This window comes from Gopherus flavomarginatus, unplaced genomic scaffold (genome assembly GCF_025201925.1).
Source record: "Gopherus flavomarginatus isolate rGopFla2 unplaced genomic scaffold, rGopFla2.mat.asm mat_scaffold_67_arrow_ctg1, whole genome shotgun sequence".
In the NCBI taxonomy this organism is placed as follows: Eukaryota; Metazoa; Chordata; order Testudines; family Testudinidae; genus Gopherus; species Gopherus flavomarginatus.
In genome coordinates this window covers 885,674-912,995 of record NW_026115140.1, presented here as the reverse complement: position 1 = coordinate 912,995, position 27,322 = coordinate 885,674, and the positions used below count along the sequence as shown (strand labels likewise).

At 51.0% G+C, this 27,322-nt stretch overlaps 1 non-coding gene across 1 annotated transcript; it reads right to left on the bottom strand.

Moving 5' to 3' along the window:
• Positions 1–14,298: 14,298 nt before the first annotated feature.
• TRNAV-AAC (transfer RNA valine (anticodon AAC)) lies at positions 14,299–14,371 on the bottom strand. Its single transcript has one exon. It is a non-coding gene; the product is annotated as a tRNA-Val (tRNA).
• Positions 14,372–27,322: the final 12,951 nt, after the last annotated feature.

Below are 27,322 nucleotides of genomic sequence, written 5' to 3'. Positions count from 1 at the left end.
AACCAGGAATCCTGACCACTAGCCCATATGGGACTATTGTTGCATCTGACGAAGTGGGTATTCACCCACGACAGCTCATGCTCCAATACGTCTGTTAGTCTATAAGGTGCCACCGGATTCTTGGCTGCTATTATTACTACAACTCAGGCCTTGGCTACACTGGAGAGTTACAGTGCAGGTGGTGGCTTTACAGCGCTGTAACTTACTCCCCGTCCACACTGGCAAGGCACATACAGCGCTGTATCTCCCTGGCTACAGTGCTGCATGTGCTCCACCTCGACGAGAGGAATAAAGAGAACAGAGCTGGTGATGCAGCGCTGGGGTGCCAGTGTAAACAGTGATTAATCTTACTACGCTGTCACTGACCTCCGGAACCTTCCCATAATGCTTTTAAGTAGAGATAACGCTCTTTGTTTTGGTGTGATGCCTCTGTTTGCTTTGCTGTGAGCTCAAGGCTCCCGGAGCTGCTTATCTGAAAACCAAACATAGTTACTGTTTGCAGTGAATGAGCAGAGGCAGGGGGATCCCTTTGGAACACCCACAGCTGGTGTTTGCTTGAGGAGAGAAGCAGCCGGGTGGGCACGGGGGAGGGGGGGTCTGTTTTGGATCAGCGGCTTATCTGGTCTGTGAGGAAAAGAACAAAGGCGGCTATTTGCATTTAGTGAATGAGAGAGGGGTGGGGGAGGAGGCTTGAACTTGCCAGGCAGGGAGCTGACACAGTGTCAGCTCCAAAAATCCACTCGCTCTGTCTCCCCCACGCTCCGTGTCACACTCCACCCCACCCTCCTCTTTTGAAAAGCACATTGCAGCCACTTGAATGCTGGGATAGCTGCCCATAATGCACCACTCCCAACAGCGCTGCAAATGTGGCCATGACAGAGTGCTGGTAGCTGTCAGTGTGTCCACACTGCAGCGCTTTCCCTAAACAGCTGTAGGAAGACAGCTTTAACTCCCAGCGCTGGACAGCTGCAAGTGTAGCCAAACCCTCTCTAAGCCGACCCCTTATGAGAACAGCAGGGACTAGCATGACTAGATGTCCCGATTTTTGGGTCTTTTTCTTATATAGGTGCCTATTAACCCCACCCCCATCCCAATTTTTCACATTTGCTGTCGGATCACCCTAGCAGGGGTTGCACACAGGGCTGCATTAACCTTCAGGTGCTGAGGTTTCCCTCTCTCCATTCCCAGAGCCTGTGATCAGGAAACAGACATCAGGGCTCCCACGTGCTGCACAGACCATGACTGAGATCAGACCCCATATTATGCAAGGTGCTGTACAAACCCTGGGCAACGCTGAGACACCCAGGAGGTTCCCCTCAATTTCCCTGAGCCTCTGCTGCCCAACTTCTTCTGAATCCCTCTGGCTCACCCCCCCCCCACAAAAAATCCCCACCTTTCCAAACAGTCCTTCTCTCCTTGCCCCCTGATTCTGGTTTCACACCCTGGGACCATCTCCTCTCTTTGTCTCTCCCCCTCCAGGTGAAGCAGAGATGGAGGCAACTTCAGCCACTGAAGTCAGCCTCAGCGAGCACTGCAGCTGGCCCCGGGGGGGAGGGGGGGTGTTTGCAGACACAGGAAGGGAGCAGGGGGTGCTGGGAAGAAGGCGGCAGGAGAACAAAGCTCAGAGACCCAACATGGGGAAATTCCAGAAGGCGGGGCTCTGACACATCCCAGGTGCGGACAGCTCCTGGGGGCGGGGCTCTGGCTCAGCTCGGGGGCAGGGCAGCTCCTGGGGGCGGGGCTCCAGCACAGAGCGGGGGCGGAGCAGCTCCTGGGGGCGGGGCTCTGGCACAGAGCAGGGGCGGAGCAGCTCCTGGGGGCGGGGCTCTGGCACAGCCCGGGGGCGGGGCAGCTCCTGGGGGTGGGGCTCTGGCACAGCCCATCGGCAGGGCAGCTCCTGGGGGCGGGGCTCTGGCACAGCCCATGGGCAGGGCAGCTCCTGGGGGCGGGGCTCTGGCACATTGTGACACCGAGCCCGGGGTGAACAGCTGCTTTCTGGTTCTCCACGTGCTGCCAGCAGCGCTGGAGCTGCCCGAGCCTGAGCAGAGCCGCTGTTCTCAGCTGCAGCCAGGATCTGCCCCCGGCCCCGCTGGGATCCAGGTGGGGACAGAGACTGGGGCCCGGGGGTTCCCCTTGGTGTGGCTGGCGGGGGCGGGAGGGGAGAAGCCGGAGCTGCAGGCGGGGGAAGGGCGGTGGGACATTGTGACCCGGAGCCCCCGGGGAATGAGAGGCGCTGGGGGGCAGGAAAGTGACTCTGCCCCAGGGAGCCTGGGAGAAGCCTTGAAGGCGTCTCAGCCCCAGTGGAGCTGCAGGAGGATCCGCCCGCCCGCCCTGCTGGGATGCGGGGGCCGGGGCCCGGCCGTCGTGTGGGGGGGAGGGGCGAACCCCGGGACAGGCGGGGGGGGGGCGGTGTATTAAATCCCTCCCCATAGCAATGTGCTACTCCCGGGCACTGCGCATACCCAGTAACAGCCGCTGAAGCCGCTGCCCTTCCCCCTGCCCGGACCAGCGGTAACGTTCCGCCGGGCGCTGGGGGCGGGGCTGGAGCGGGGCGGGGAAGTGACAGGGAGCGTGGGAGGGGCGGGCGCAGAGCAGGAAATTGATGGGCAGGGGGGGTCAGGTAGCTGGAGGCAGGGTTCGTGGGGGGCTAAAGGGCACAATCCGGGCTGGGGGGAGGAGCAGGAGTTGAGCTCAGGGGGAGGCGCTGGCAGAGCCCCCCCCTTTGGTGTGAGGGCGGAGGTGTCGAGGGGGGAGGAGAAGCCGGAGTTGCAGGGGGGGGAGGTCACTGGGGTGGGGGTGTAGATCTGTCTCTGTGCAGCCAGGACATTCCCGGGGTGGGAGGGAGGTGAGTTAACTGGATCCTGTCCCTGTTTTTGCCACTTCCTCCCACACACACATTCTCTCAAGCTTTCCCCTTTTCTCTCTCATTATCACACGTGGCTATAAAATCCAGGGAGATTCTCCTCTCCCCTCCGCCAATGATCAGCTCTCTAATTGCCTCTGATTTTCCCTTTTCTCTCCATACTTCTCAAATGTCAATTTAAAATCTCTCCGATGGGGGGTGGATTTTCCCACCCATTTCATCTGCAGCGATTTGTCCTTGTTTGGGTGGGAAATTGTTGCCCTGGGTCATTCCCCAGAACATGGCTCCCACTGGAGTGGGATGGGATGAGGTTCCCGTTCTCTGCCAGGGCAGGGAAGGGAAGGGAGGAGCACATCCCCCATGGAGACTGCCCAGACCCCATTTCCCAATTCCCCTGCGGCCCCCTTCCATTGTCCAGGGAGCCTTCCAGCTCCCCCCCCGCCCTTAAATCAGCTCCTCAAAGGGCTCTGAGCTGCTCACGTGAATGGTTGCCCCGTGGCCGGGGGGGACCATCACATTCTGTTTATGTATTGGACAGTCATATAAAATCCAGTCCAACAGTCCCCCTTTTCCACTAGTTATTTAATAGCAACATCAAATCCCCTCCGATCTTGGTGGTTTTCTCTCATGTTATCAAATGTCGTTTGTGACAGGGTTCTCTCTGCGTGTCTCAAAGATTGATATAAAATACCCCAAACATTTGCCCCACTTCTCTCTAGTTGTTTTATTTCTAATTGAATATGATGGGTTGTTTCCCAATGTGCTAAGATGCAGCCGCCTCTGGGGTGGATCCATGGTGGCCATTATTTGCTAGTGACAGCCCGTGGATCTTTCTTGCCCTCCAGGCCTTCCATTCTCCTGTTAAAGAAGCACTCCCCAGGCTCCCTCTGCCTGTGTGACTGGCCAGCAGGAGGTGGTGTTAACTTTCTAGCCACTTCTCACACTCTGTGAGGTAACACTTGCAGGGGCAGGGAAGGTGTCTGTGTGGGGAGATTGCAGCTGAAGGGGCATTGTGGTAGGGGGAGGCCTCTGGGTGGCTGGGCAGGGGGTACCCTAGTCAGGTTGGTGGGTTGTGGAGGTTTGGGGTTTTCGGGGGTGGTGGTTCTGATGTGCCCATCCCTGAGGCTATGGGTCCTGGAGGTGGGTATCGCTGGGGGCCTGGTGGCTGCAGAACAGTGGGGGTGGGTGTCTCTTGGGGAGGCGGGACAGAGGGTTAGAGGGAGCCTGGTTCTGTGCCAGGGGCTCTGTCTGTGCTTCCCCCGCTGGTTCCTGGTTTTGTTGCCATGCCCAGTGCACAGAGCTGGGGGAGGGGATCCCTGGCACTAGGTGAGGGCATGCCAGGGAAGCAGAGTGATGGGTCGCACTGTAAAGCATCAGGGGGTCACACTGGGCAGAGGAGGGGGTCCCAGGCAAATGTCAGGGTAGATCGTTCTGGAGAGTGGGGAAGTTCCTAGGCAGGCAGTGAGGGACTGAGTTCCCAGTGGGTAGGGGGTCCCTTGAGGGGGTCCCTGGCTGCTGGGGGCTCTTGGTGGGGGGAACCCTTTGGGATTCCCAACCTGGCAATCATGGTGTGGTGGGGGTTCTCTGGCCGGTGGGGCTTTGAGGGGTATCTGGGGTCCCTGGCCAGGGACTCTGGGGGCTGCGTCCCAGGGAATATCTGATGGGATCCTGGCTGGGGGGTGTCTGGGGCCCCTGGCTGGGGGGTCTGGGCTCTGGGTACTAGGGGGTGTCTGGGGGCTGCTGCTAACCATGATCCTTCTCTCTGGTCAACTTGTACCAGAGTCCTGGCTCCTAGTCACCAGGTCACCAAGTCCATTCCCCAGTCACGTGCCCTGTCACTGTGATAACTTTCTGTCCACTTAGCAAACACTGTTAGTGTGAATTCACAGAATTTACTTTTCTCCTCTTTTGAAAACTGCAGGAACTTTCGGTTCCGTTTGGAAAATTTTTGCCCCCAGTCCTTGTCCTAGATCTGCGGGGGTGAGGGAGGTGGGAAGGGAGTCAGCACTGCCACACGATGGTCTTTTCCACAGCGTTCTGAACTCATTCTTTCTGAAATCCGGTGTCATTGAGACCGTTGTTAATCCAGAATCACTGTATGGAAAGACAAGGAGTGATTCCAGATGGACAGTGGGTCAAATGAGATCAGCCATTCTCCCTGTGAGGAGGGGCTCCCATTAGCTGCTCTCCCCAGAGAGCTAAAGGAGGGAAGCTGCTCATACACTCCGTCCCTCTCTGCTCAGGATATTGGGGTTCAGCTTCCTGGGTCAGATGCTGCAGCCTCCATTGTGATCTGGGAGACCAGGCTTGGCAGCTGCTGCTCCCCCAGTGGGGCTCTGTGCTGGGAAGTGACCTTAATTAAAGCTTCTTCTCTGCCCGGCCCAGGGGATGACTTTCTGCAGCTGGTCCTAGCCCCCTAGGGCAGTCCTGGGCCCTGTTACTACTAAATTCTGAGCCAGAGTCTCCAGGTAACTGAAAGACCTCAGGGAATGTCCTAGGGTCTGGCAAGAAAGTGACTCTGCACAAACAATACCACCTCATTTCTCCTCCCATTAGCGGTTGCCAGGAGGAAATCCAGCCATGGGAGAGCAAAGCCCCCAGGAATGGGACTGTCCCAGCCAGAGGGGCAGGGAGAGAGGACAGGGGAAGGAGAGACTGAAAGGGGCAGTGGGAGAAATGAATGTGGGGGAGAGATTTCCAGCTCTCTAGTCCACCCAGACACATGTATTGCTGCATCCTGGGGCAGAACCACTTTCCAGTGAACAAAACAAGGATCAGACAGAGCAAAAGCCAGTTCCTGACTCCATATTCCCCCTGCTGGGGTGTGGCTGCCGTGGGGTCAGTGTCTGAGGGAATCCCCCACAGTGACTCCTTTGGTTCTGCTCTTATCTAGCCTTGTGTTCAGAGAAGGGGTGAGGGGAGAGAGAAGGGAGGTTAAAAATGTGTCTGTGGACTTAGCCTGGCAGGAGGGGCCAGGTCTAAATTGTAATAAACAGATTGAGCATTTCCCAGCATGACAGAATCTAGGGTGTCTGTCTGCAGGGAAAGGGCCTGGGGGAATTGTGATGTGAAATTAACTAAAACCGGTTCTGAAACGCCCACAACTGCCCTTCTCCCCCAGACAGGCTGCAGAATGTTTTGCTCCAGCTCATCCCAGCCTGGCGTGGGACAGGGAAGAGAAATGGCTGCAGTGGAGTCAGTCCAGGTAGAGATTATCGGGGGGTTGCTGGTGGGTTCCTGCTGGAGGAAAGGGAGAGCAAATACACCAGAGGTGGGAAGGTTTGCAGAGTCTGGTTTGGAGGTTGGAGCGGGGCAGGAAATTCACAGCGTGGGGAAAGGAGGAGGCCAGGGTGTGGCAGACCTGCTGGGAGTTATTTACTAAGTGGCCTAGATTCTAGGAACAGACCCAGGAGGTTTGGAGGTGGAAATGCCCTAATTTGTGAAGAGAGAAAATAACCCACCTACATGGAGCTAGTCAAACTGACCAGACTCCTAGTGCTGGAGCCTGACCTCATTAACCATCAGCTGCTGTGAGATATAAAGGGGACACCCATGAGTCAGGCTTATTGGAGCTGCCTCTCCCTTCATATCCCGCTCCTCACAATGAGGAGGGTGTTGGGCATCCTACCAGCGAGCTCTCCCTGGACCCTGCTAGGGGCTCCATCTCCTGTATCAGTCAGTGGCTAGTAGGGGGGTGATGGATATGCTGGGAGAGATAAGGGGCTCTCTCTTCATCCCCTCACCCTGGCATTTGCTGGATACTCTGAGCCAGGTTGAGGTGGGACTCTCCTGACTATGATCCACCCAGAGCTTCCATTTGATTCACTCTTCTCTGCCACAAATAGTGGGGCAGCAAGTCCTTAGTGTTGGACTCTTACTCTTTCAGGGGCTGGTGACCTTCAAGGAGATGGCTATGTATTTCACCAGGGAAGAGTGGGCTCTGCTGGACCCCACTCACCCCATCCCCTCTACTGGGATGTCATGCAGGAGAACTATGAGACTGTGACCTCGCTGGGTAAGGGTTCCTGTCCCTTCTGTTCTTGGAAGGGGAAATGAAGAGTGAAGGTTCACGCCACCCCCACAATGCCATCTGTACCCTGTCCTGTTTCAGCATCACCCCAATAGGCCAGTGACACACATAATACCAGAGACCCTCCTCTGCTGCAGAACACTTTGGGAACAGAGCACAGGAGCCGTATTGCACAGTGTCAAATATCTCCTGTTTGCTCAAGTGAAACTGGGGGTTAGGTCTGGCATAACTGTCCCATACCCCTAATCATTTTTGTTGCCCTTTTCTGAACCTTTTCCAATTCCAATATTTCTATTTTTGAGATGGGGTGACATGTGCATGCAGTATTCAAGATGTGGGTGTATCATGGATTTATTTGCTGTTTTTACAAATATGATCTATGAGATATTCTGTCATATCTATCACTTTCTTAATTATTTCCTACATTGTTCACTTTTTTTCACTGCTGCTGCACATTGAGTGGATGTTTTCAGAGAACTATCCACAGTGACTCCAAGATCACTCTCTTGAGTGGAAACAACTAATTTAGACCCCATCATTTTGTATGTATAGTTGGGATTGTGTTTTCCAATGGGCTGCACTATGTGCTATCCTGTCATCTAGTACTGCTAAGATCCTGGATTCAGTAATATCCCTGCCCTTCCTGTTCCCTTTCTCCACCGAACCCCGCCAGCCCATGCTTCCTGTTCCCAGCTTCCCCAGGATTCTCGCACTGTCTCTGAACCTCTCTGTCAGCAAGAAGCAGTGCCAGGGACACTTGCCCTCTGTCTGGAGTCTTCGATTTCTGGGACATGGATTTACTTTCTCTGTGTTGTAAGAGGCTCTGTCATAATGAGTGTCTGTGATGTTACCCAGAGTACAATCTGGACTGTTAAATAGCTGTACCTCAGTCCTCCAGCATGGGGTGCCTTTTCCACTGTTTTCCTGCGAGAACAGCCCCTCTTGGCCAATTAACACACAGTCTCCAGCATGTAACTCACTCCCAGCTACACAGTATTGAGTGCTGCTAGACAGCCACTCATGAATTACACCTCAGGAGAAAACCAGCAAATTCTCAAGTGCCCAACTTTCCCCCAGAAATGTGCATCTTGCACTGTCCAGCACGCTACTGAACGACCCAAGCTCATATGAAGTCTGTCATTTCATCAGCGGAAAATGACATGCACCAGCTTGTTATCCCAAACAGAGTTTCCAACACACTTCAATCCACACATACTGGTTAGATGAACAATAAACCAAGCTTGTTAACTACCAAAAACTAAAACTAGGCCCAGTCCATGAAAGGGGCACTCCCAGGAGAGACTGTACAAAGCTGGAACATGAAACACCTTTGTAAACCTGAGACAGCTGCCTTGGGGACAATGACAGGGAGAATCCCCCAAAGTGACTCCTTTGTTTCTGCTCTTCTCTGGCCTCCGATTGTTCCTTCCAACGTGGAGTACTTTGCACTTGTCTCTACTGAATTTGATCCTATTTACTTCAGATCATTTCTCCCGTTTGTCCAGATCATTTTGAATTTTAATCCAATCCTCCAAAGCACTTACAACCCCTCCCAGCTTGGTGTTGTCCGCAAACTTGATACGTGTAAGAGAGAGACTGTTACTGGGAGGGTTTCCCCATGTGTCAGAGGGTTACACCCTGGTGGGAGGGGGCTAGGCCTGTACTGGAATAAGGTCACTCTGTGCTTCACAGTGTGCTAGAACCTAGAATGTGCATTAGCAGGGGAAAAGCTGGGGGGAATCGGCTTGTGGAATGGACAAAAGCCTAGTCTGAATTCTCACACCTTGCCCTTTTCACCCCGGCAGGCCAGAGAATAACATCCATGTTTCGCTGCAGATCATCTCGTCCTCCCAGGGGCAAGGAAATGGCTGCAATGGAGCTGGCTCAGGTAAGAGATTATCAGGGTGGCGGGCTCTGCTTGGAGGTTGAGGAGCAGTAAATGCATAAGAGGGTGGGAATTGCTAGAGGTGGTGGGAAGCAGGAAATATCTCGGGTGGAGAAAGGGAGGGGACAGCATGTGACAAACCTGCTGAGACTTGTGTAGTGTAGGGCGTGATGGGTTGTCACCCCCAGGAGGCAGTTTGTGGAGCTTCTGGGAACTGCTGTGTCCTCTAACCCTCACGCTGGGCTGGCCCTTCTCACACTGCTTTGCTGGAGATTTCGCCAGCCTCTCCAGGCCCTGTTATCACCCAACACAACAGCAGGTGGCGCCATGCAGCCAACTAAGCTACCTGAGTGTGTTACCTAAGCCACTCAAGGACAGATAGAAGACAAGAGCCAATTTCCCACTCCCCAACCTTGCACACTTGCTGTAGTATAAATCCAGAATGATACCATCTTATAGTGCACAGAGATCTCTATAATACAAGCTCATTAATGTAGTTCCCCTTCCCCTCGATATGGGACAGATGTGCACAACAAGCTGAGATTTTCCCCAGACACTTCACTCAAAATACGCTGGTTAAGATAAAGCATCAAACAAGTTTATTAACTGCAGAAAGATAGATTAAGTGATTATAAGTGATAACAAACAGATCAAAGCAGATTATTTAGCAAATAACCAAAACTCAGACTAAGCCTAACATACTAGATGGATAGAATTTGAATTAGCAATTTCTCACCCTGACTGATGGTACAAGCAGTCCCCCAAGTTTCCATACACAAGCTAGAAATCTCTTGATCCTGGGAGCAGCACTTCCCCCACATCCGTTTTTGTTTCTCAGGTGTTTCCAGAAGTTCTCTTGTGTGGAGAATGAGGCCAAGAGATGATGTCACACCCCACCTTATGTAGCTTTTCCATATGGTGGGAACCTTTTGTTCCAAACTCAGTTCCTAGTCCAGTTTGTGGAAAAATACAGCTACTAAAATGGAGTTTAGTGTCATGTGGTCTGGTCACAGGCCCTGCTGAGTCATAGTAGCCATGACTCATAGGCTGGCTGAAACATTCACAGGAAGGCTAAGCTCTTCCACAGTCCATTGTCTTTGTTGAGCCATCAGCACTGTCTGGCTTCTTCACTGTTGTACCTGAAAGGCTCATTGTGGGTGTTACCCAGAGTAAGCACATTTGAAATACAGATACAGAGTCAATATCCATAACTTCAGATACGAACATGATATGTGCACACAAATAGGATAATCATATTCAGCAAATCAGAACTTTTCCAGTGACACCACACATGATGCATCTTCTACAAAATAGATCATAATTATGTCCTAATCATATTATAATCATACCACTATGATGAATATGGGGGTGTAGTGTCAGATAGGTCCTAATTTCAAGGCACAGGAGTTGGGAATGGAACTTCCCCTCTTTGTGGAACAGGAAATAACCCTCCAGCCAGGGCTGGGACAACTTCCCAGACTCTCAGCGATGGAGCCTGAATCTACTGACATTTCATTAATTACCACCAACCCCAATCTTTGTGGCAACTGTAAACTTTATCAGTGATGATTTTGTACTCTCTTCTAAGTCATGGATAAGAATGTTAAATAGCACAGGGCCAAGAACCAATCTCTGCAGGAACCTGCTAGAAAGAAATCCACTCGATCATGGTTCCCCATTTACTATCAGAGTTTTTAATCTATTTAATGTATGCCGTGTTTATTTTGTATCATTCTAGTTTTTTTTAGTAAAAATATTGTGCTAATCAAGTCATGTCCCTTACGGAAGTTTAGGTATATTACATCAATACTATTAGCTGCAACCAAACTTTTGATCTCATCCAATAAGGATATCCCGTTAGTTTGATAGGCTCTATTTTCTCTAAGCCTTTGTTAATGGGCACTACAATTCTGACCTTCTAACTTCTATTCTTTATGATTGACTTCCCCTTTCTTCCATATATTTTATTTGGAGAGTGCTTGGATTCCTACCAGGGAGCCACTATCAGGGTCCAGAGACAGCCCCATCTCCTATATTAAGCTCTGGCTAGTAGCTATGTGATAAATGTGAAGACCCTGCTTCTGTCTGTCAGATGGGAGACACAAAGGTTCTCTCTTTCTACCCTCTGATGCCTCCTGGCTGCTGTAAGCAAGGTGGGGTGGGACTCTGTTAACATGTGCCTCCCGGAGCTTCCATTTCCCTGGTGCTGCTGTTCCGTGAATAGTGGGGTTGTGAGTGGGTCAGCAGGTACTGAGTATTGGACTCCTGCTCTTTCAGGGGCCGGTGACCTTCGAGGAGGTGGCTGTGTATTTCTCCAGGGAAGAGGGGACTCTGCTGGACCCCACTCAGAGAGCCCTCTACAGAGATGTCATGCAGGGGAACTATGAGACGATGGTCTTGCTGGGTAAGGATTCCTGTCCCTTCTGTTCTTGGAAGGGGAAATGAAGAGTGAAGGTTCATGCCACCCCCACAATGCCATCTGTACCCTGTCCTGTTTCAGCATCACCCCAATAGGCCAGTAACATACATACTACCAGAGACCCTCCTCTGCTGCAGAACACTTTGGGAACAGAGCACAGGAGCAGCATCACACAATGTCAAATATCTCCTCTTTACTCTAGTAAAACTGGGGTTAGGTCCAGCATAATGAACAGAAGCTTCCTACCCCCAGCCTTCTCTCAAACCCTGAGCCTTCTCTACCCAAACCAGAATGTGCTTGGGGTGTAACAAGCAGGCGGCTGGAGTCAGAGCTGCCAGTCCAGGGTTACTTATCATACAGACACTCAGTGCGTCCTTGAACGCTGGCTGGGAGTATCCAGACAGGGGAGCTCCAGCAGCAGAACACTGAATCTCACCCAGGATTACAGATGACACAACTCCTCGCCGATCTGGATTGCACCCCAGCATGTGAAAATGGCCTAGGTTGGTAGTGACATTTCTTGAGACATGGAGAGTCTTGCTCCCATATCACCAGGTGTAATAAAAATAACAGGAAAGGCCAAATATGGAAAACTGATTGTTCAGCTTGCTTTTGACCTGCATCATATTTTGCAGTATATTCCAAATAAGGAAATTAACGTGCAACGTATGTGTCATTGTTTGTGGTTTTAAGCTGTAAAAGGCTTGTGTGATTTTTAGCTCAGGAACAGTATTCCAATAGCTGTCGCCCCCTGCGTGCTTGTAACCAAGAAAAGAGCCTCAGGCTGAGCTGATTCAAATATTAATCCTGTGGTCGTTTTCCACAACAGCCTCAATAGGTCCCTGTGATGGAATGTAAGGCTACATCTAGACTACCCACCGTATCGGCGGGTTAAAATCGATTGCTCGGGGATCGATATATGGCGTCTCATCTAGACGCCATATATCGATCCCCGAGCGCGCTTATATCGATTCCGGAACAACACCAACCCCAACGGAGTTGCTGATTTGACAGGGGGAGCCGCGGACATCGATCCCGCGCGGTGAGGATGGGTGAGTAATCCGATCTTAGATATTCGACTTCAGTTACGTTATTCACGTAGCTGAATTTGCGTATCTAAGATCGATTTCCCCCCGTAGTGTAGACCAGCCCTTAATGTCTTCACACCTTCCCCCTGCAGGAGAAGGGCTGTTTGACCAGCTGTTTGCCTTGCTGTCTCTGAGGAACTGGTCTGTGGGTGTTCCCCAGAACTGTAACTTTTTCAGTAATATCATACTGTAAAATCTCACAATTTTACATACAGTGTTACTACACATTTTAACAGGAGGATAATATTCAGTAGGTTATGCATTTTCTAATGATACCTCACAAGCCATTTTCCACTAGCAGGGTCTTCTCTGTTCACAGAATTTCTGATAGTTTGATGTCTGCTGGCACTGGATATCACTATTGTGGCATCTCTCTCTCTGTCTCAGTGAGCACCCGCTGTGGTTGTTGAAAGTCTGTGATGGGATCTATGGGATGCAACTGAACAGTGGCACCCCTGAGCCCTTTGTCCCACCACCTGGGCTCCCTCTCACACATGTGATGCTGAGACAAGCTGTGAATCTCTGGCAGATATTGCACTTACACAGACATCCGTAGGTAGGGACACAGCCAACTGAATTACATGAATGCTTCTGCAGCCACTCATAACACTAATGATAGAAAGTCGCCCCCCCTACAGCTCTGCAGCCTTGCACCCCTGGATCATACCATCTTGCCTTAATCAGAAGCCTGATCAGTGTGAGTTTATTACACAGGGTCCACCCCTCCCTCACTGTGAATAGTACATGAACCAGCCTTGTAATGGAGCTGAGATTTCCCAAGAACTTCAAGCAAAATACACCAGTTTAAGTAGAGCATAAAACAGATTTATTAACTACAGAAAGATGGAGTTTTAAGGATTATAAGTGGTAGGAATAAAAGATCAAAGTAAATTACCATGGAAATTAAAGATAAATTCACAATCTAAACTTTACACCTTATTACACTAGGGCGTAGTTCAGTTATGCACACAGGAAGGCTTAATGCTCGAGCTGCTGCACATGCTGGGCAGGCTTAAGGTCGGGCTCCCCATGGCAGGAGAGAAGAAGACTCGGCCCCTGGAGGGGCAGGCTGGGGCTTCCTGGATCCCATTTGCTCACAGCCAGCGCCCTGCCCCCATTCCCAAGTCATCCATGGCGCCCCCAGGTCGGCCAGAATGGAGCAGCAGTTTTCACTGCACTACGTCCACTTATGGCTTACAGGCAACTCCCAGACTCACCACAGTCCACCATCTCGGCCAGAAAGGAGCCCACTCAGCCTCACCATTGCTGCTTTTCCTTCCCCCCAGAACCCCGCTTCTCCTGGGCTGCAAGTAGCCATCCCTGGGATGCCAACAGGCAGCCACAGGGGTCTGTCTCTCAGCAGCCAACCGCACCTCCATGGGTTCAGCCCTCAGAAGGGCAGGTGGGGGTTTCCTGGATCCCAGTTGCTCACAGCCAGCCCAGCCTCCACCTCTAAAACCATCAGTCATGCCCCCAGGTTGGCCATAAAGGAGCCGCCATTCTCCACTTGGACTCAGCTTTGCTTGTTTTCCTTTCACCCAGAACCTCCCTTCTTCTCCTGGGCTGCAAGTAGCCACTCCTGGGAAGCCAAGAGGCAGGCACAGGATTCTACCTCCCAGCAGCCAACCACACCTCCCCAGGCTTTGCAGAATGAAGGGTGGTGCTCTACTAACCCCACTTAACCGCACAGCTTCTTCCCTGCCTTCCTCAGCTCAACTTTCCTCTATTGCCCCATTCCTGCCTCACTTCCTCCTTTGGCCAGTCACGCAAAGGAGCCCAGCAGGAAGTGAGAGCCTCTATAGGCCAACCTCCAACAGCAGAGGTGGCCAAGCCACAAGCCTCCAAATGGTGACTGGCCTAACTACTCTAGGTTCTCCAGCCTGACACCAAGGTGCTTTCTCCACTGCTGTCAGCATCCTCTGTCATGCAGGGGTTGGAGTTATCCCAGGGACAGGCCAATAGGAGGAGTGCCCTTTCTGAATAACAAGGGGATCTGGGAAAAGAAAGCCAGCATGTTTCTGCCTGGTTTTGAACCAGGGACCTTTTGCGTGTTAGGCAAATGTGATAACCACTACACTACAGAAACTCCACCTACTGGGTTGTTGCTCACTCTGGCACAGACCGATGGACAAATCTAGAGAATGTGGTGGTAGCCCCTCGATAGGTCAGCTGGCAGGGCAGAGGACTGGAGCCAGCACTCAGGAAGTCGTCCTTACCTCGCCCGTGTGACTCCAGCTTGAGGGAGAGCTTCTTTTTCTTCTCCTTGCTGACAAAGAGCAAGAGAAGAATGAAAGGTCAGGTGGGCCAACTCGGTGCAGAAGCCCATGCTGTCTTTTCCTGCTGCATAGCCTGAAATGAGGGACTCGTGGCAGTTAAAGGAACTGCTGCACTCTCAGAAAACATCCCGCCCGTGCATAAAGGAGGATAGAAGAGCCTGTTAGTCTAGCACGCTCCCAACTGAACTGTTTCAGCATCTGCTAGGTTTCTTTTTGGCCTGTTACTTTTCTGTCTGGGATGTTGTTGTCAGCTGTGGCACAGAAAAAGGACGTCATTGCGAGCTGCCCATGAAGATAAGATTAACTTTTGCCTTCCTTGCTCGGCTTTACTTGCTTCCTCACCCTATTCCTGCCTTAGTTCCTGTGTTACCTGAAGGCAACGGGGGCCCAGCAGTACGAAGAGGAAGTTAGACAGCTAGACCCTGGTGGCAAAAGTTCTGCCACCGCTTGCCACCCCACTCTCTTCTCCCAGCTTCACATATTGACCGCCAGGGACTTGGTGCCCAGCAGCGCAACGGAAGGCAGTGGACAGAGCCACCCTCGCCTTGAAGCTCTGGCTCATTAAACCGTATCTTCAGTCGCTGATGGCCAATGAGAGACCAACAGCGCTTGCCATTTTAGCACTTGAAAATGCCATTGGTCAGTCACTGGATCTCTTTAATGCTGTTACATAACAAATGAAAATAGAATCTCAGTGTGACATTCTGTACCTTTGGGGGAGTGTGCTGTAACCCCCATATTCCTCATTTTCATATAATCGTGATCTTATATACAGAGCATGCCTTGTAAGGTATCAGGGGAAAGGATATGATCTGCTGAAAGTCATTTCTCTACCCATAGATGTTTACCATTCATGCATATGAAGTTATGAGAATTGTGCAGTGTGGTTATCACTATGCTGTAAGGTGGGGGAGTCAGCCAAATATTAGCTCCCCAGTGACAACAGCAAGGAAAGTAACCAACACCCGGACAGGGTGTCAAACAACCCATCAACAGCCATTGTTCAGCAAGGGAGCTACAGTGCAATCACTTACCTGCAAGAGGACACCCCAGGGGAATTGCTCAGACTTGCTTGGAGAGACGCAGTGATGCTCACCTGACTCTGAAGGGGGAGCAAAGCCAAGAGGGAAGAAAGGACATGATAAAAGCAGAGACATTTGCCATGCTTTGTCTCTCTCGTCCACCTACATCTACAGACACCCCCACACCAAGCAACTGAAGCGCTGACGAAAGGGGAGAGCCTGGCTGAAAAGCCACCAGCCGGCCTGTGGTGAGAAGCATCTAAGTTTGTAAGGACATTGAAAGGGTTAAGATCAGCTTAGAGTGCATTTTGCTTTTATTTCACAAAAACAACGAGGAGTCCGGTGACACCTTAAGAACTAACAGATTTATTTGGACACAAGCATTCGTGGGTAAAAAGCCCTCTTCTTCAGATGCATGGAGTGAAAATTGCAGATAGAGGCATAAATATATATTGGAACATGATGTAAAGGGAGTTACCATACAAGGGGAGAACCAGTGTTGAAGGCTAATTCAGTCAGGGTGGATGTGGCTCTCTCCAAGTAATTGACAGGGAGGTGTCAATACCAAGAGAGGGAAAATTGCTTTTGTAGTGAGCCAGTCACCCCCAGTCCCTCTTCAAGCTCAAATTAATGGTGTTAAGTTTGCAGATCAGTTGTAACTCTGCAATTTCTCTTTGAAGTCTGTTTTTGAAGTTTTTTGAATGGCTTCTTTTAAATGGCTACTTTGAATGGCTACGTTTAATTGTGTTATTGAATATGAACATGTAAACGTGTTATGGAAGTCCCATGTGGTCTAGTGGTTAGGATTCTTGGCTTTCACCCAGACAGCCTGGGTTCAATTCCCCACACAGGAACAATGCAGAGCTTCTCCTTGGAGGGGAGGCAAGAAACAAAAAGAATAGGAAGGGATCCTGCCAGCAGCAGAGCTGGATAGAGTTGGGAGCAGTACTGGATTTGACATGGTGCCATAGTGCTAGGCCCAAGCTCTGAAGGGACCTGTAACAGTAACTTCCTCCCCTCTGCAGAAAGGGAGCCTCAGAGCAGCCTGGATATTCAGTAGGGGAGCTGAGACCCCATAGGGCCCTGGGAGCTGTAGTTCCTTGACCAGCTCCCTGCCTTGGAGCAGAGAAGGAACATTTCCCAGCATTCCCTTGGCTGCTATCAACAGGAAAGGGAGGGGGGAAGCTGTGAGACTCCATGTGCTGCAGCTTGCTGTGGTTGGGGGGCGGGGTGCCACCTGTGAGTAGGGAAGAGGTGTGACCAAGGAGTAGAAGGCTTTGGCCCAGGTAGCACCCTCAGAAGACTTCCCCAGACAGGCTTAGGGATGCTGGTGTGACCTCGCCTGGCAGCCCCCAAAGATGGAACTGGGTGGACTAACTGGACAGGGCCCCTCTCTATCTGAAGCTGGGCAAGGGAGGTATGTGGATCCCACCAGAAGGTAAAATGGTAAGTAAGGAAGGGGAGGCTCTACTGGACCTGGACAGCTTCAGATACAGGACAGGAGGATTTCCACTTCTGAGCCATGAAAATAGAAATTGACTTTTCCTTTCCAGATGTATCTAATATTCATAAAGGGAATCTAGCCCCTGCCTTCCAGATCTGAACACCTCAAAATCAGGAGTGCTCAAGCTCAATTTGGGCAGCTGTTACTTCATTTCTCCCAAATCAAATATGCTGATCCACTGTCATTTACTGTAGAAAAAGTAGGAGAAAATTGAGCAACAAACGTTGGGGTCTTCACAGTGCTAACGAGGGCTGGAATTGCTATTTTCAACAGCCATTACACTTTTTTTTTTAGTTTTGTTTGTTTAAAAGGAAGACAGTGATATTGCACTGGCAAATTCCCCATAGAAACAAAGAATGGAACAAAAGAATAATAAAGGCACCTCAACTTTCCTCATTTATGTAGGACGGTCTTATTAGATGGATCCAGACATCTTCCAATCACAGAAGCTGATAATTGTTCCACTTTACTGCAGTTCTGTAACCATGCAGGAACCTAGAGGAGGAAAGTGCCTAACTCCAGAGTCTGCAGCTGCCTAGGGCCAGTGCTGAGGATTTAGAGTCCCTAGTGCTGCCCTTGCAAGGTTCAAGCATGCTCAGCCTTGGCATTGCCTCCGCTCCTGCGGCTAGTAGCTGCAGCTGTCTAAGGCTGGCCTCTGGCAGTTGCCCCATGGCTGTAGCTAGAGAAACCACAAGTGGCTCTATGACTCCTGGGGCCATTAAGCTAGAGCTCCTAAAGACACTGGAGTTAACCTCAAGGAACAGAGGTCACCAGTAGGAAAGGAATGTCGGGGGAGCAGGGAAGGCGGGAGCAGGTCAGGCTTGCAGAGGGAGCTTCCAGCTGGTTGGGAGCATGTCCAAAGTAGAAAGGAAACAAGTATGGGGAGAGGTGGTGGTGACCAGGTAGCAGACTAGCATGTAGATGGGAGCAGAGGGAGAGACGCTGGTGTCTTCAGATTCCCAAGGGCTAAGTCCTCACTTTGGGGAAATGGTGTTTGCAGGTGGCTTGCTCACATGGCAGGATGGGGGCTGAGGGAGGGATCTGTCAGAAATGATCAGGTGTCTGCTGGCTTTAGGACTTTGAGCTGAGACTAGGACCACATGCAGTGACTGGTGACATGGGGGGTACTGGAGACGTGGCTAGAGAAGGTCTGAATGAGGAAAGAGATAAATCTGTGGGGAGTTTCCTTGGTCACTATGAAAGTTCTGCTCACTGTGGACACTGGTAAACCCACATGGGTGTACAGCTCAATAAGAAAACCCGCGGGCTGAGGGAGCTGTGTATGGCAATGCATATAGTCATGGAGAGGTGTGTGATCAAAATGAAAAATGTCTCTTAGGTTCAGTACCGGGTATACGAAGGCACCAATGGCACTGCCCCACCAGGCCCACACTCGGAGCCCACAGTTACTACACTGGGGCCCCCAAATATGTTTGGTGCCAGGGCCAACAAAAGGTTAATCCAGCCCTGACTGCCTGAGCACTATTTCAGCCTCACATTTTTGGGTGGAACTCCCACAGTGAGAGCTGCAGAGCACTCCCCCGCAACACACACGCACACACTCGTCCTGGTGTTGGGAGGGGAACAGGAGAAAGGACAAAAGAAGAGATGAAGAGAAAGGAGGGAGGGACAGGTGGATGGAGGAAAAGGTGAAACACAAAGGACAAACCCTAATGTCCCCATGATTCTAAGGGACAAAATCCCAGGTGCGGAATAAAATTCTGCCTCCTTAAGCTCATGTTTTCCATGCCTAGAATTCAACTCTCACCAGATGGATCAGACTGAACAGGTTTCACACCTCCAGGAGGCTCTTACCTTCTAAACAGGGACGGCTGTTTTCTAGTAAAATCACTACAAGGGAAGGAGAAAACTGGAAAGAGGTTTCACCTGGCGCTCACGTCCGTGAACCCGAATACTCTCTCAGTCCTCAGACAGAGACCTGGAGAAGGAGACTTGCTGAAGCAAAGCCACAGGGGTCTCTGAGGTTTCCCTAGCCCCTGGCCCCTGACTGATGTCAGGATCTCTCTGTGAGGTCACCACCTGCTCACCAATAGTCTTTGACCAATAGTGTGAGGTCCTGCAAAAGGCCTTTGTGATGTCACTGCCACACCCCGCCCTTGCTGTGCCAATGTCCTGCCCCTGGCCAGGCACTTTGGAGCTTTGAGCTACTCCCTGTGGATCACCTCACTCAAGGAGCTTTTCTGTAGAGCATCCTCAGATGTCTAAGCACACGAGTGCCATGGCAATGAACTGACACACATGGCACCAAGAGGAGATCATTAGTAGACTAACCTATAGGAGAAGGACACCCCAGCATTAGTAGGGGAGAAATCCCTACTGAACATGCATTACACCTAGCAGCCCCTGCGTGGGGTCGGGCAGGGGCTGCGGAGGGGGGAGACCTGGGAAAGGGATGGATGGAAAATGTCTGTGCAGCCGAGACATGGCCGGGGGGCGAGGGGAGAAGAGCAGGTGACCCCTGAGGAGCGGGGAGAAAAAGGGAGGGCTGAGATCCCCTCGGAATTACCACTGCCACCTCCGTGGAGATCCCCCTCCTCTCCTGTCCTGCCCCCTTTCTCCCTAGAGAGCAACAAGCAACATCCAGGCTGACACCCCCTTCCCTCAAACCCCTGAGAAGTTCCCTGTTCCCCTCCCCCCATTGTGCCCCATTTTCTCTCCCCTTTGCCAATGGCCAGTTCAGATCTCAGGTTTGGGGTGTTTCTCCCCATTTTCACCTGCAGTGATTTGTCCTTGTGTAGGTGGGAAATGGTTCCCCCGAGTGATTTCTGAACTGGGCAGAGGCTGGGGGGGGCCTGAGACAGGGACACCTCTGGGTTGGGCTGGGGGGGCCACTCTCTGCTGGCAACAGGGCGTGGGAAGGGCCAGGAAGGGGAGGGGGGAGCAAGTGTCCCCCATAGAGAGGGTCCAGCCCCAGGCTGCTACCAGTAGCACATTCCTATCCTGGCCGGGGTGGGGGGGGCTTTCTCCAGCTGGGACCTGCCCCCTAGGCAGCCCCAGGCTCTGACCGCACCAGCCCCGCCTGGAGCCCCCAGTGAGTGAGAGACCCCGGAGGGGGAGGGGGAGGGAGCACTGGGCCCTGACAGGAAAGTGACTCTCTCCCCTCAGATCTTGGTGTTTTCCTCTCATGTTATCAAATATGCAGTTTGTGACACAATTTCTTTGCAAATCTCAAAGATTCAAATAAAATAACCTAAACATTTGCCCCACTTCTCTCTAGTTGTCTATTTCTAATTGAATATGCCCTGAGATTTTCCTGTCTCTAATTATAAAATAATAAGAAAATCTCAGATTTACACCTTTTCTCAGATTATTGAACACAAAATGTTTGCAAATGTTGCCCATTTCCTCTTTATTCATTTACCAAGTATTCATGTGAAACACTCAGATTTTACCTCCTATCAACAACTGATATAAAATCCCTCTGATTTTCCACTTTCCTCTCTATAATTTGCAAAATGGATCCAAAATCTCTGATTTCCACCCTTTGTCTTTCATTTCTGAACACTGATCTGAAAGCTCAGGTTTTCCCTCTGTGTCATTATCAAATGTCAATTAACAATCCTCTCAAGTTTTGTGCTGTTCCTTATGTTTCTAAATCCCAAAAACTTCTTCCTTCGGGGGAACCTGTTGCCCTGAGTCGCTCTCCATTCTGGATGTTGCAGGGGATTACATTTCCCAGTGATTGTCTTTCCCCTCTCCTTTGAGGATCATTTGTTCCCTCTTTTAGCTCTGTTAGATATTTGCCAAAGAAAGAGACCAGCCTGATATTTAATACACATCAAAGCCAGAGGCCTCCCCCTGTTTGGGGATCAGTGGTTCGCAGCTGGTAGTGGGAGAGTTGGCTGGCCCCTTTTCTTTTCTCCAGCTGGCACAGGATGAGGGGGTCACTCTGAGTGCAGCATGTCTTGAGAAGTATCCCAAACCACAAGACAAATGGTCTCTGTGAAGGGTTGCTTCCCACAGTGCTAAGATGTAGCCACCTCTGGCAGGATCCATGGTGGCTACTATTTGCTAGTGACAGGCCACGGAAATTTCTTACCTATTTTGCCCCTCCATGCCAGGCCTGTACAACATACGGCCCACGGGCAACGTGCGGCCCGTGAAGTCTCACTGTGCGTCCCGCAGCCGTGAATCAAAGGGCTCTGGGCTGCCCGTAGCCGCGGGGAATCCAAACCCCTTTAAAGTTCAGCCGCGGCCGGGATTCAAAAGGTTCTGAGCTGCCCGCAGCCGCAGGGAGCCCAGAGCTCTTTAAATCTCAGCCGCAGCCAGGATTTATAGGGCTCTGGGCAGGCGGGCGGGGAGCTCAGAGCTCTTTAAATCCCAGCCACCAGGGCCGGCTTTAGGCCAATTTAACCAATTCCCTTGAATCGGCCTCGCTCCTAAGAGGACCCCGCACCCCAGCCCCAGTACCAGCAAAAGCCAGTGCGCTGTACCAGGGTGGCCCAGTTTCCCCAGGGGGCAATTTAAAAGGCCTGGGGCTCCCAGCAGGGGCTGGAAGCCCAGGCCCTTTAAATTGCCACTAGAGCCCTGCTGCTGGAGCCCTGGGGTATGGCTGCGGGGCTCTGGGGGCTATTTAAAAAGTCCAGGACTCCCATTGCTTCTACCTCCCTGGCCCTTTAAATAGCCACTGGAGCCCCGCCGCTTCCCCAGGGTTCCCGCGGCTATTTACAGAGCTGGGGCAGTGGAAGCAGGGGCGCCTCGGGCCCTTGAAATAGCCCCCAAGCCCCAGGCTGCTGCTGCTACCCTAGTGGGAGAGGGGGGAGGAGGAGGAGGAGAAGGAGGCACTCACCATAGAGGATGGGCTGTACCCCCTGTACCTGCACCCCCTGCCCTGCCTGCAGCCAGCCCATCCCCAGCCAGCCCCTGCTGCACCCCCTGCCCGCACCAGCCCCGCACCTCCTGCCCTGCTTGCACCAGTTCCTGCCTGCAGCCTGCCCATCTCCAGCCAGCCCCACACCCCCTGCCTTGCCTTCAGCCCTGCACCAACCCCTGTCTCCAGCCAGCCCTGCACCCCCTTCCCTGTCTCCAGCCAGCCCCTGCCACACTGCCTGCCCTGCCCGCACCAGCCCTGCACCCCCTGCCCTGTCTCCAGCCAACCCCGTACCCCCTGCCTTGCCTTCAGCCCTGCACCAACCCGTCTCCAGCCAACCCCTGCCGCACCCCGCTGCCTGAAGCCAGCCAGTCCCACACTCCTTTGTCTCCAGCCCTGCCAACCCATGCAGCACCCTCCCTGTGGCCCTGCCTGAAGCCAGCCAGCCCACCCCACACCTCTTGTCTCCAGCCTGCCCCACACCCCTTGCCCAGCCTGCAGCCAGACCCTACCTCTCGCATCCTCCCCCTCTCCCACCTCCAGCCAGCCCCATGTTCACTGGTGCCCTGCAGTTCTGAGGGAAGTAACCCTGCACACCTGCTTCAATGAGATGGGCAGGGAGCAGCTGGGACCCACACATTTGCACCCTAGCACACCCTAAGGGAGTGGCAGAGCTCATTTCTAGTTCAGACCCATCTTTTTAAAAAAGAACTTTTAGGTAGGGTTAACATACATCTGTACTTTCCCGGACATGTCAGACTTTTTGGTTCTTAAATCGCCATCTGGGAGGAAAATACGGACGTATGGTAACCCTACTGGTACAAAAAATACATACTGTGGCAGAACTTTTTATAGGGAACCGGTTGTTAAGAACTGAAAGGCTTTTTTTTCCCCAGTCATCCCTGCGGGGCCCCGCACTTCCTAAAGCCGGCCTGCCAGCCACGGCCGGGATTCAAAGGGCTCTGGGCTGCTCGCAGAGATTCCCGGCCGCAGCTGAGGTTTAAAGGTCTCAGGGCTCCCCACCGCCACGGGCAGCCCAGAGCCCTTTGAATCCCGGCAGCAGCTGAGATTTAAAGGGCTCAGGGATCCCTGTGGCTGCAGGCAGCACAGAGCCCTTTGAATCCTGGCGGCAGCTCCAGGGGATGGAGTGAGGCTGGGATTTCAAGGGCTCAGGCTCCCCTCAGCAGCAGGAGCTCTGGGACCTTTAAATCCCTGTCCCAGCCCTGAAAAGCTCCGGGTTCCCCCAGTCGTCAGAGCCCCAGGCCCTTTAATTTGACCCTGAGGGCTCCCAGCCACCTCTTTGGCTGGGAGTCCCTGGTTGATTTAACATCAAGTAACACCTCCCCACCACCAACCTTCCTTTTTGACCCACAGCTGTTTTGGTGGGGCGGCGCTGGGGAAGGAGGGTTTGTTTCTGCAGGGCTGGGCGGGGTGTTTCCGCCAGGCTGGGAGGTCCTGAGTGGGGGGTGTTTCCGCAGGGCCGGGGGGTTTCGGTCCTCAGCTGTTTTCTTTGGAGTATTGTGGCCCTCGCTGTTTTACTCAAAGTACTGTACAGGAACTTTTCAGGGGGATTAAGGCAAAATGCCACATTTATTAGTAATACAGGTATCAATTAATACTCTATGATATGCACATGAGATATATATCACAGTCATGCATTCACGCACACACACAGACATAAACACACTCCGTCTTGCTGTTGTTACCAACTAGTTGCTCCCCTTAACTGCACTGGCCAGGTGAGTTAGATGGGGGAGGGGTGGAGCCGGACTTCTACCGATCCAAATCGATGGTCTGATGGTGACAAGACGAGATCCGGGGTCCTTCTGCAAGACACCTCGCATTTATAGCAGCTTCCCTCTTATGCAAATCTAGACCAGATTCAAAATCTGGGTCTGGGTCCGTTGGTCTTTGTGCTGCTTTTCTCTGGGTGTTGTCCCAATGCTGCTCAAAGAGGGTGTTTTCTAAAGAAGGTGCTTGCTTCTAATCCCTGAGGCCATCAATATGTCTGCTCTTCTTTATTGGGCCCACTTGACAAGTTGTATTGTCCTTTGCTCTGGCTCCCATTCCCTCTTCAACTGTTGTAGCTGTCTGGAGGTGGGTGTCTTCCAAGCCTCACTCATTCACACCTCATTCAGTCAATAGAGCAATTGATTACAGAGTGCGGGGGAAGATCTTATTCTACTTCTAGCAAAAAGGCACATGTTTTCTTTTACTTTAACTATACTATCCTTAGGGGCTATAACATTTGATACAAAGTTTTCTACCAATTCTCTATATAGGGATCTAATACAAAGTTGTATGAAAATAGAGAGGCACAATGCCAAGTCATATGAATTACAAAATAACATCATGCCGGATGCAATGTCATAAAGATAAAGATACTTAATACAAAATAACACAATGCAACGTTATAAAGATTTATAGAGATAGTTAATACAGAGATTTCTCTACATCACCACTTTACGAGTTGTGCAGGCCTGCTGACGGCATTCGCGGGGCTTCTTGCTCGTGTGGATTCTCTGATGCTGAATAAGGTGAGAGCTGCGATTGAAGGTTTTCCCGCACTCACTGCATTCATAGGACCCCTCCTGTGTGTGGATTCTCTGATGCTGAATAAGGTGTGAGCTGCGACTGAAAGTTTTCCCGCACTCACTGCATTCAGGAGGGAGAGGATAGCTCAGTGGTTTGAGCATTGGCCTACTAAACCCAGGGTTGTAAGTTCAATCCTTGAGGGAACCATTTGGGAATTGGTCCTGCTTTGAGCCAGAGGTTGGACTAGATGATCTCTGGAGGTCCTTTCCAACCCTTATAAGCTAGGATTCTATGATAGGATCTCTTCCCTGTGTGGATTCTCTGATGCCCAATAAGGTGCGAGCTGCGACTGAAAGTTTTCCCGCACTCATTGCATTCACAGGGCCTCTCCCCTGTGTGGATTCTCTGATGTTGAGAAAGGCCTGATCTGTAAGTGAAGTTTTTCCCACACTCAGCACATGTATTTTTTTTGCTTTTCCCTGCAGATTTCCTGCTGTATTCTGGTTTCCTTAAGGCCCTTCTGAGTTCCCTGACAGGAAATAAATTTATCCATTTTCTCCCCTGGCTGGTTTCCCTGCTCTTTTTCTGGTCTGTGCTGAACCTCACACGTCATTGCATCACCTGCTGTGATAGAGACAGAAACCTCAAACAGGGATGGAAAGGGGAAGGCCAAACCAAAACAAGTGCTGGAGAGAGGACAAATAAAAATCAGGAACTCAGCTCCCCCCAACAGGAGAGAGGAGGGGATCAATTCAGCCTTCACATCCCATCCAACTTCACAGGGGGAAGGGAGAAAGCTACTGCCCGGTGTCTGCTAGCATCTATAGGAAGCCTTGAGCTATATTTACCCTGTGGATGCGACCCCTGCTATGGACAATAATGAACTGAGAGACTTCCCAAGAGCTTTGTAGGGCATCCTAGATGTTTCCTTCAGGCACTTACAGATTCTGAGTTGGTTTAATGTTTCCTCATCTGTGCGGGGAGATCTCAGGATCTCTCTTTCCTCTGAACCCTGGAGCTCTGGGACCCATGGCTCTTCCCCTTGTTCCAGCTGGGAGATCATATCACGTTGGAAAACCAGAAACTCCGCTCAGATGAAAGAAAACAAAGGAGTTCAGTTGATTTCATACAACTTGATCATCAAAAACATTCTGTTAATTTATCTTCAGTGCTTAGTGTGACCTAGTGTGCCTGGGGCAGTCCTCACTGAAAATGCCAAGGTCAGAGCAGGCTGAAAAAAGGGAGAGCAGATGCTCCCCATACTGGTGGTTAACACTGAAGTTAAGCTCACTGACCAGTCACAAACTGTGCTTCTGATCCCACACACTGGTTAACGAGACTCTGAAAAAAGAAATCACACGGCCCCCTTTATTGCATGACAGTTCTCTGACTCCTAATCAGCAACTAGGTCCGGTACAGTGAGAGGTTATTTAAAAACTCTGCTCACTGTGATACAGCATGGCCAGAGGGCAACAGGAGAGTGATCCTAATTGGATCCAGGAAGTGGGTGGGTAGAAGGTTAGCCACATTACCCAGGTTTGGATCTCATCCAAAATACCATGCTGCCAGCCAATCCTTTAGCAATTAAACTAAATGTTTAGAAGAAAGAACAAATGAAAGAATGAAGTTAAATTCCATCCTTCCAGACAATTCTTTAGCATCTAAACTAAAGGTTTAAAAGAAAGAAAGACAGAAAGAATTTAAATGGAAAAGCAGTCAGATACATTCCAAAATGGATATATCAGGTTCTTAGCAGTATTGGTGAGTTGCTGGCTTGAAAGTCTGTCTGGAACGCATCCACAGCTTGGATGGGTCATTCAGTCCTTTGTTCCAGGGTTCAGTTTGTAGAGAAGTTGCTCCAGAGGTAGGAAGGGGGATTGAAGACAAGATGGAGATGATGCAGCTGCGCTTTATATTCCTTTTGCCATGTGGCTTGTACTTCCTGTGTCCCAAACACAAGCTTCACAGCACATGGCATGGAAAAGCTTTGGAGGTTTCATTACACAGGCAAACCCCGGCATGTCTTGCTGACTCAATAGGTGTGTCCCCTTGGTCCATAGGTTCATTGTACAGCTGATGACCCTCAATGGGCCATCAAACATGCTAGGCAATGTTGATGCCAATATGTCTGGGGGTGTCACCCAGAAAAACTGCACAAGTCTGGAAATACAGATATACCTTACATATCTGTAACTCACAATACAAAGGTGATAGAAACATAGAAACAAAATTATCATACTTGGCAAATCATAACATTTTCACTGACACTTTACATGGCATACCTAGCATGATTCATTGCAATTTTATCAGATTATATTATTTTATTATTAATACCAAAGTGTCTCACAATTTCATGCAGTCTCACACTTGCTAAACTAGTGAATTCCCAGGACCAGTTCCCCAGGTCCTTGAAGATGCCAAACATTGTGCTTATGAGGGATTGAAATACCCACATATCTGCTGGGAACACACACACAGACACTGTGTCAATCTGTACCCCTGTGTTCACTCTTCTAGAAAATTATGATCAATTTTGTACCCAGTATGGCTTGTGAGGTATCATTAGAAAACACATAACCTACTGAATATTATCCTCCTGTTAAAATGTGTAGTAACACTGTATGTAAAATTGTGAGATTTTACAGTATGATATTACTGAAAAAGTTACAGTTCTGGGGAACACCCACAGACCAGTTCCTCAGAGACAGCAAGGCAAACAGCTGGTCAAACAGCCATTCTCCTGCAGGGGGAAGGTGTGAAGACATTAAGGGCTGGTCTACACTACGGGGGGAAATCGATCTTAGATACGCAAATTCAGCTACGTGAATAACGTAACTGAAGTCGAATATCTAAGATCGGATTACTCACC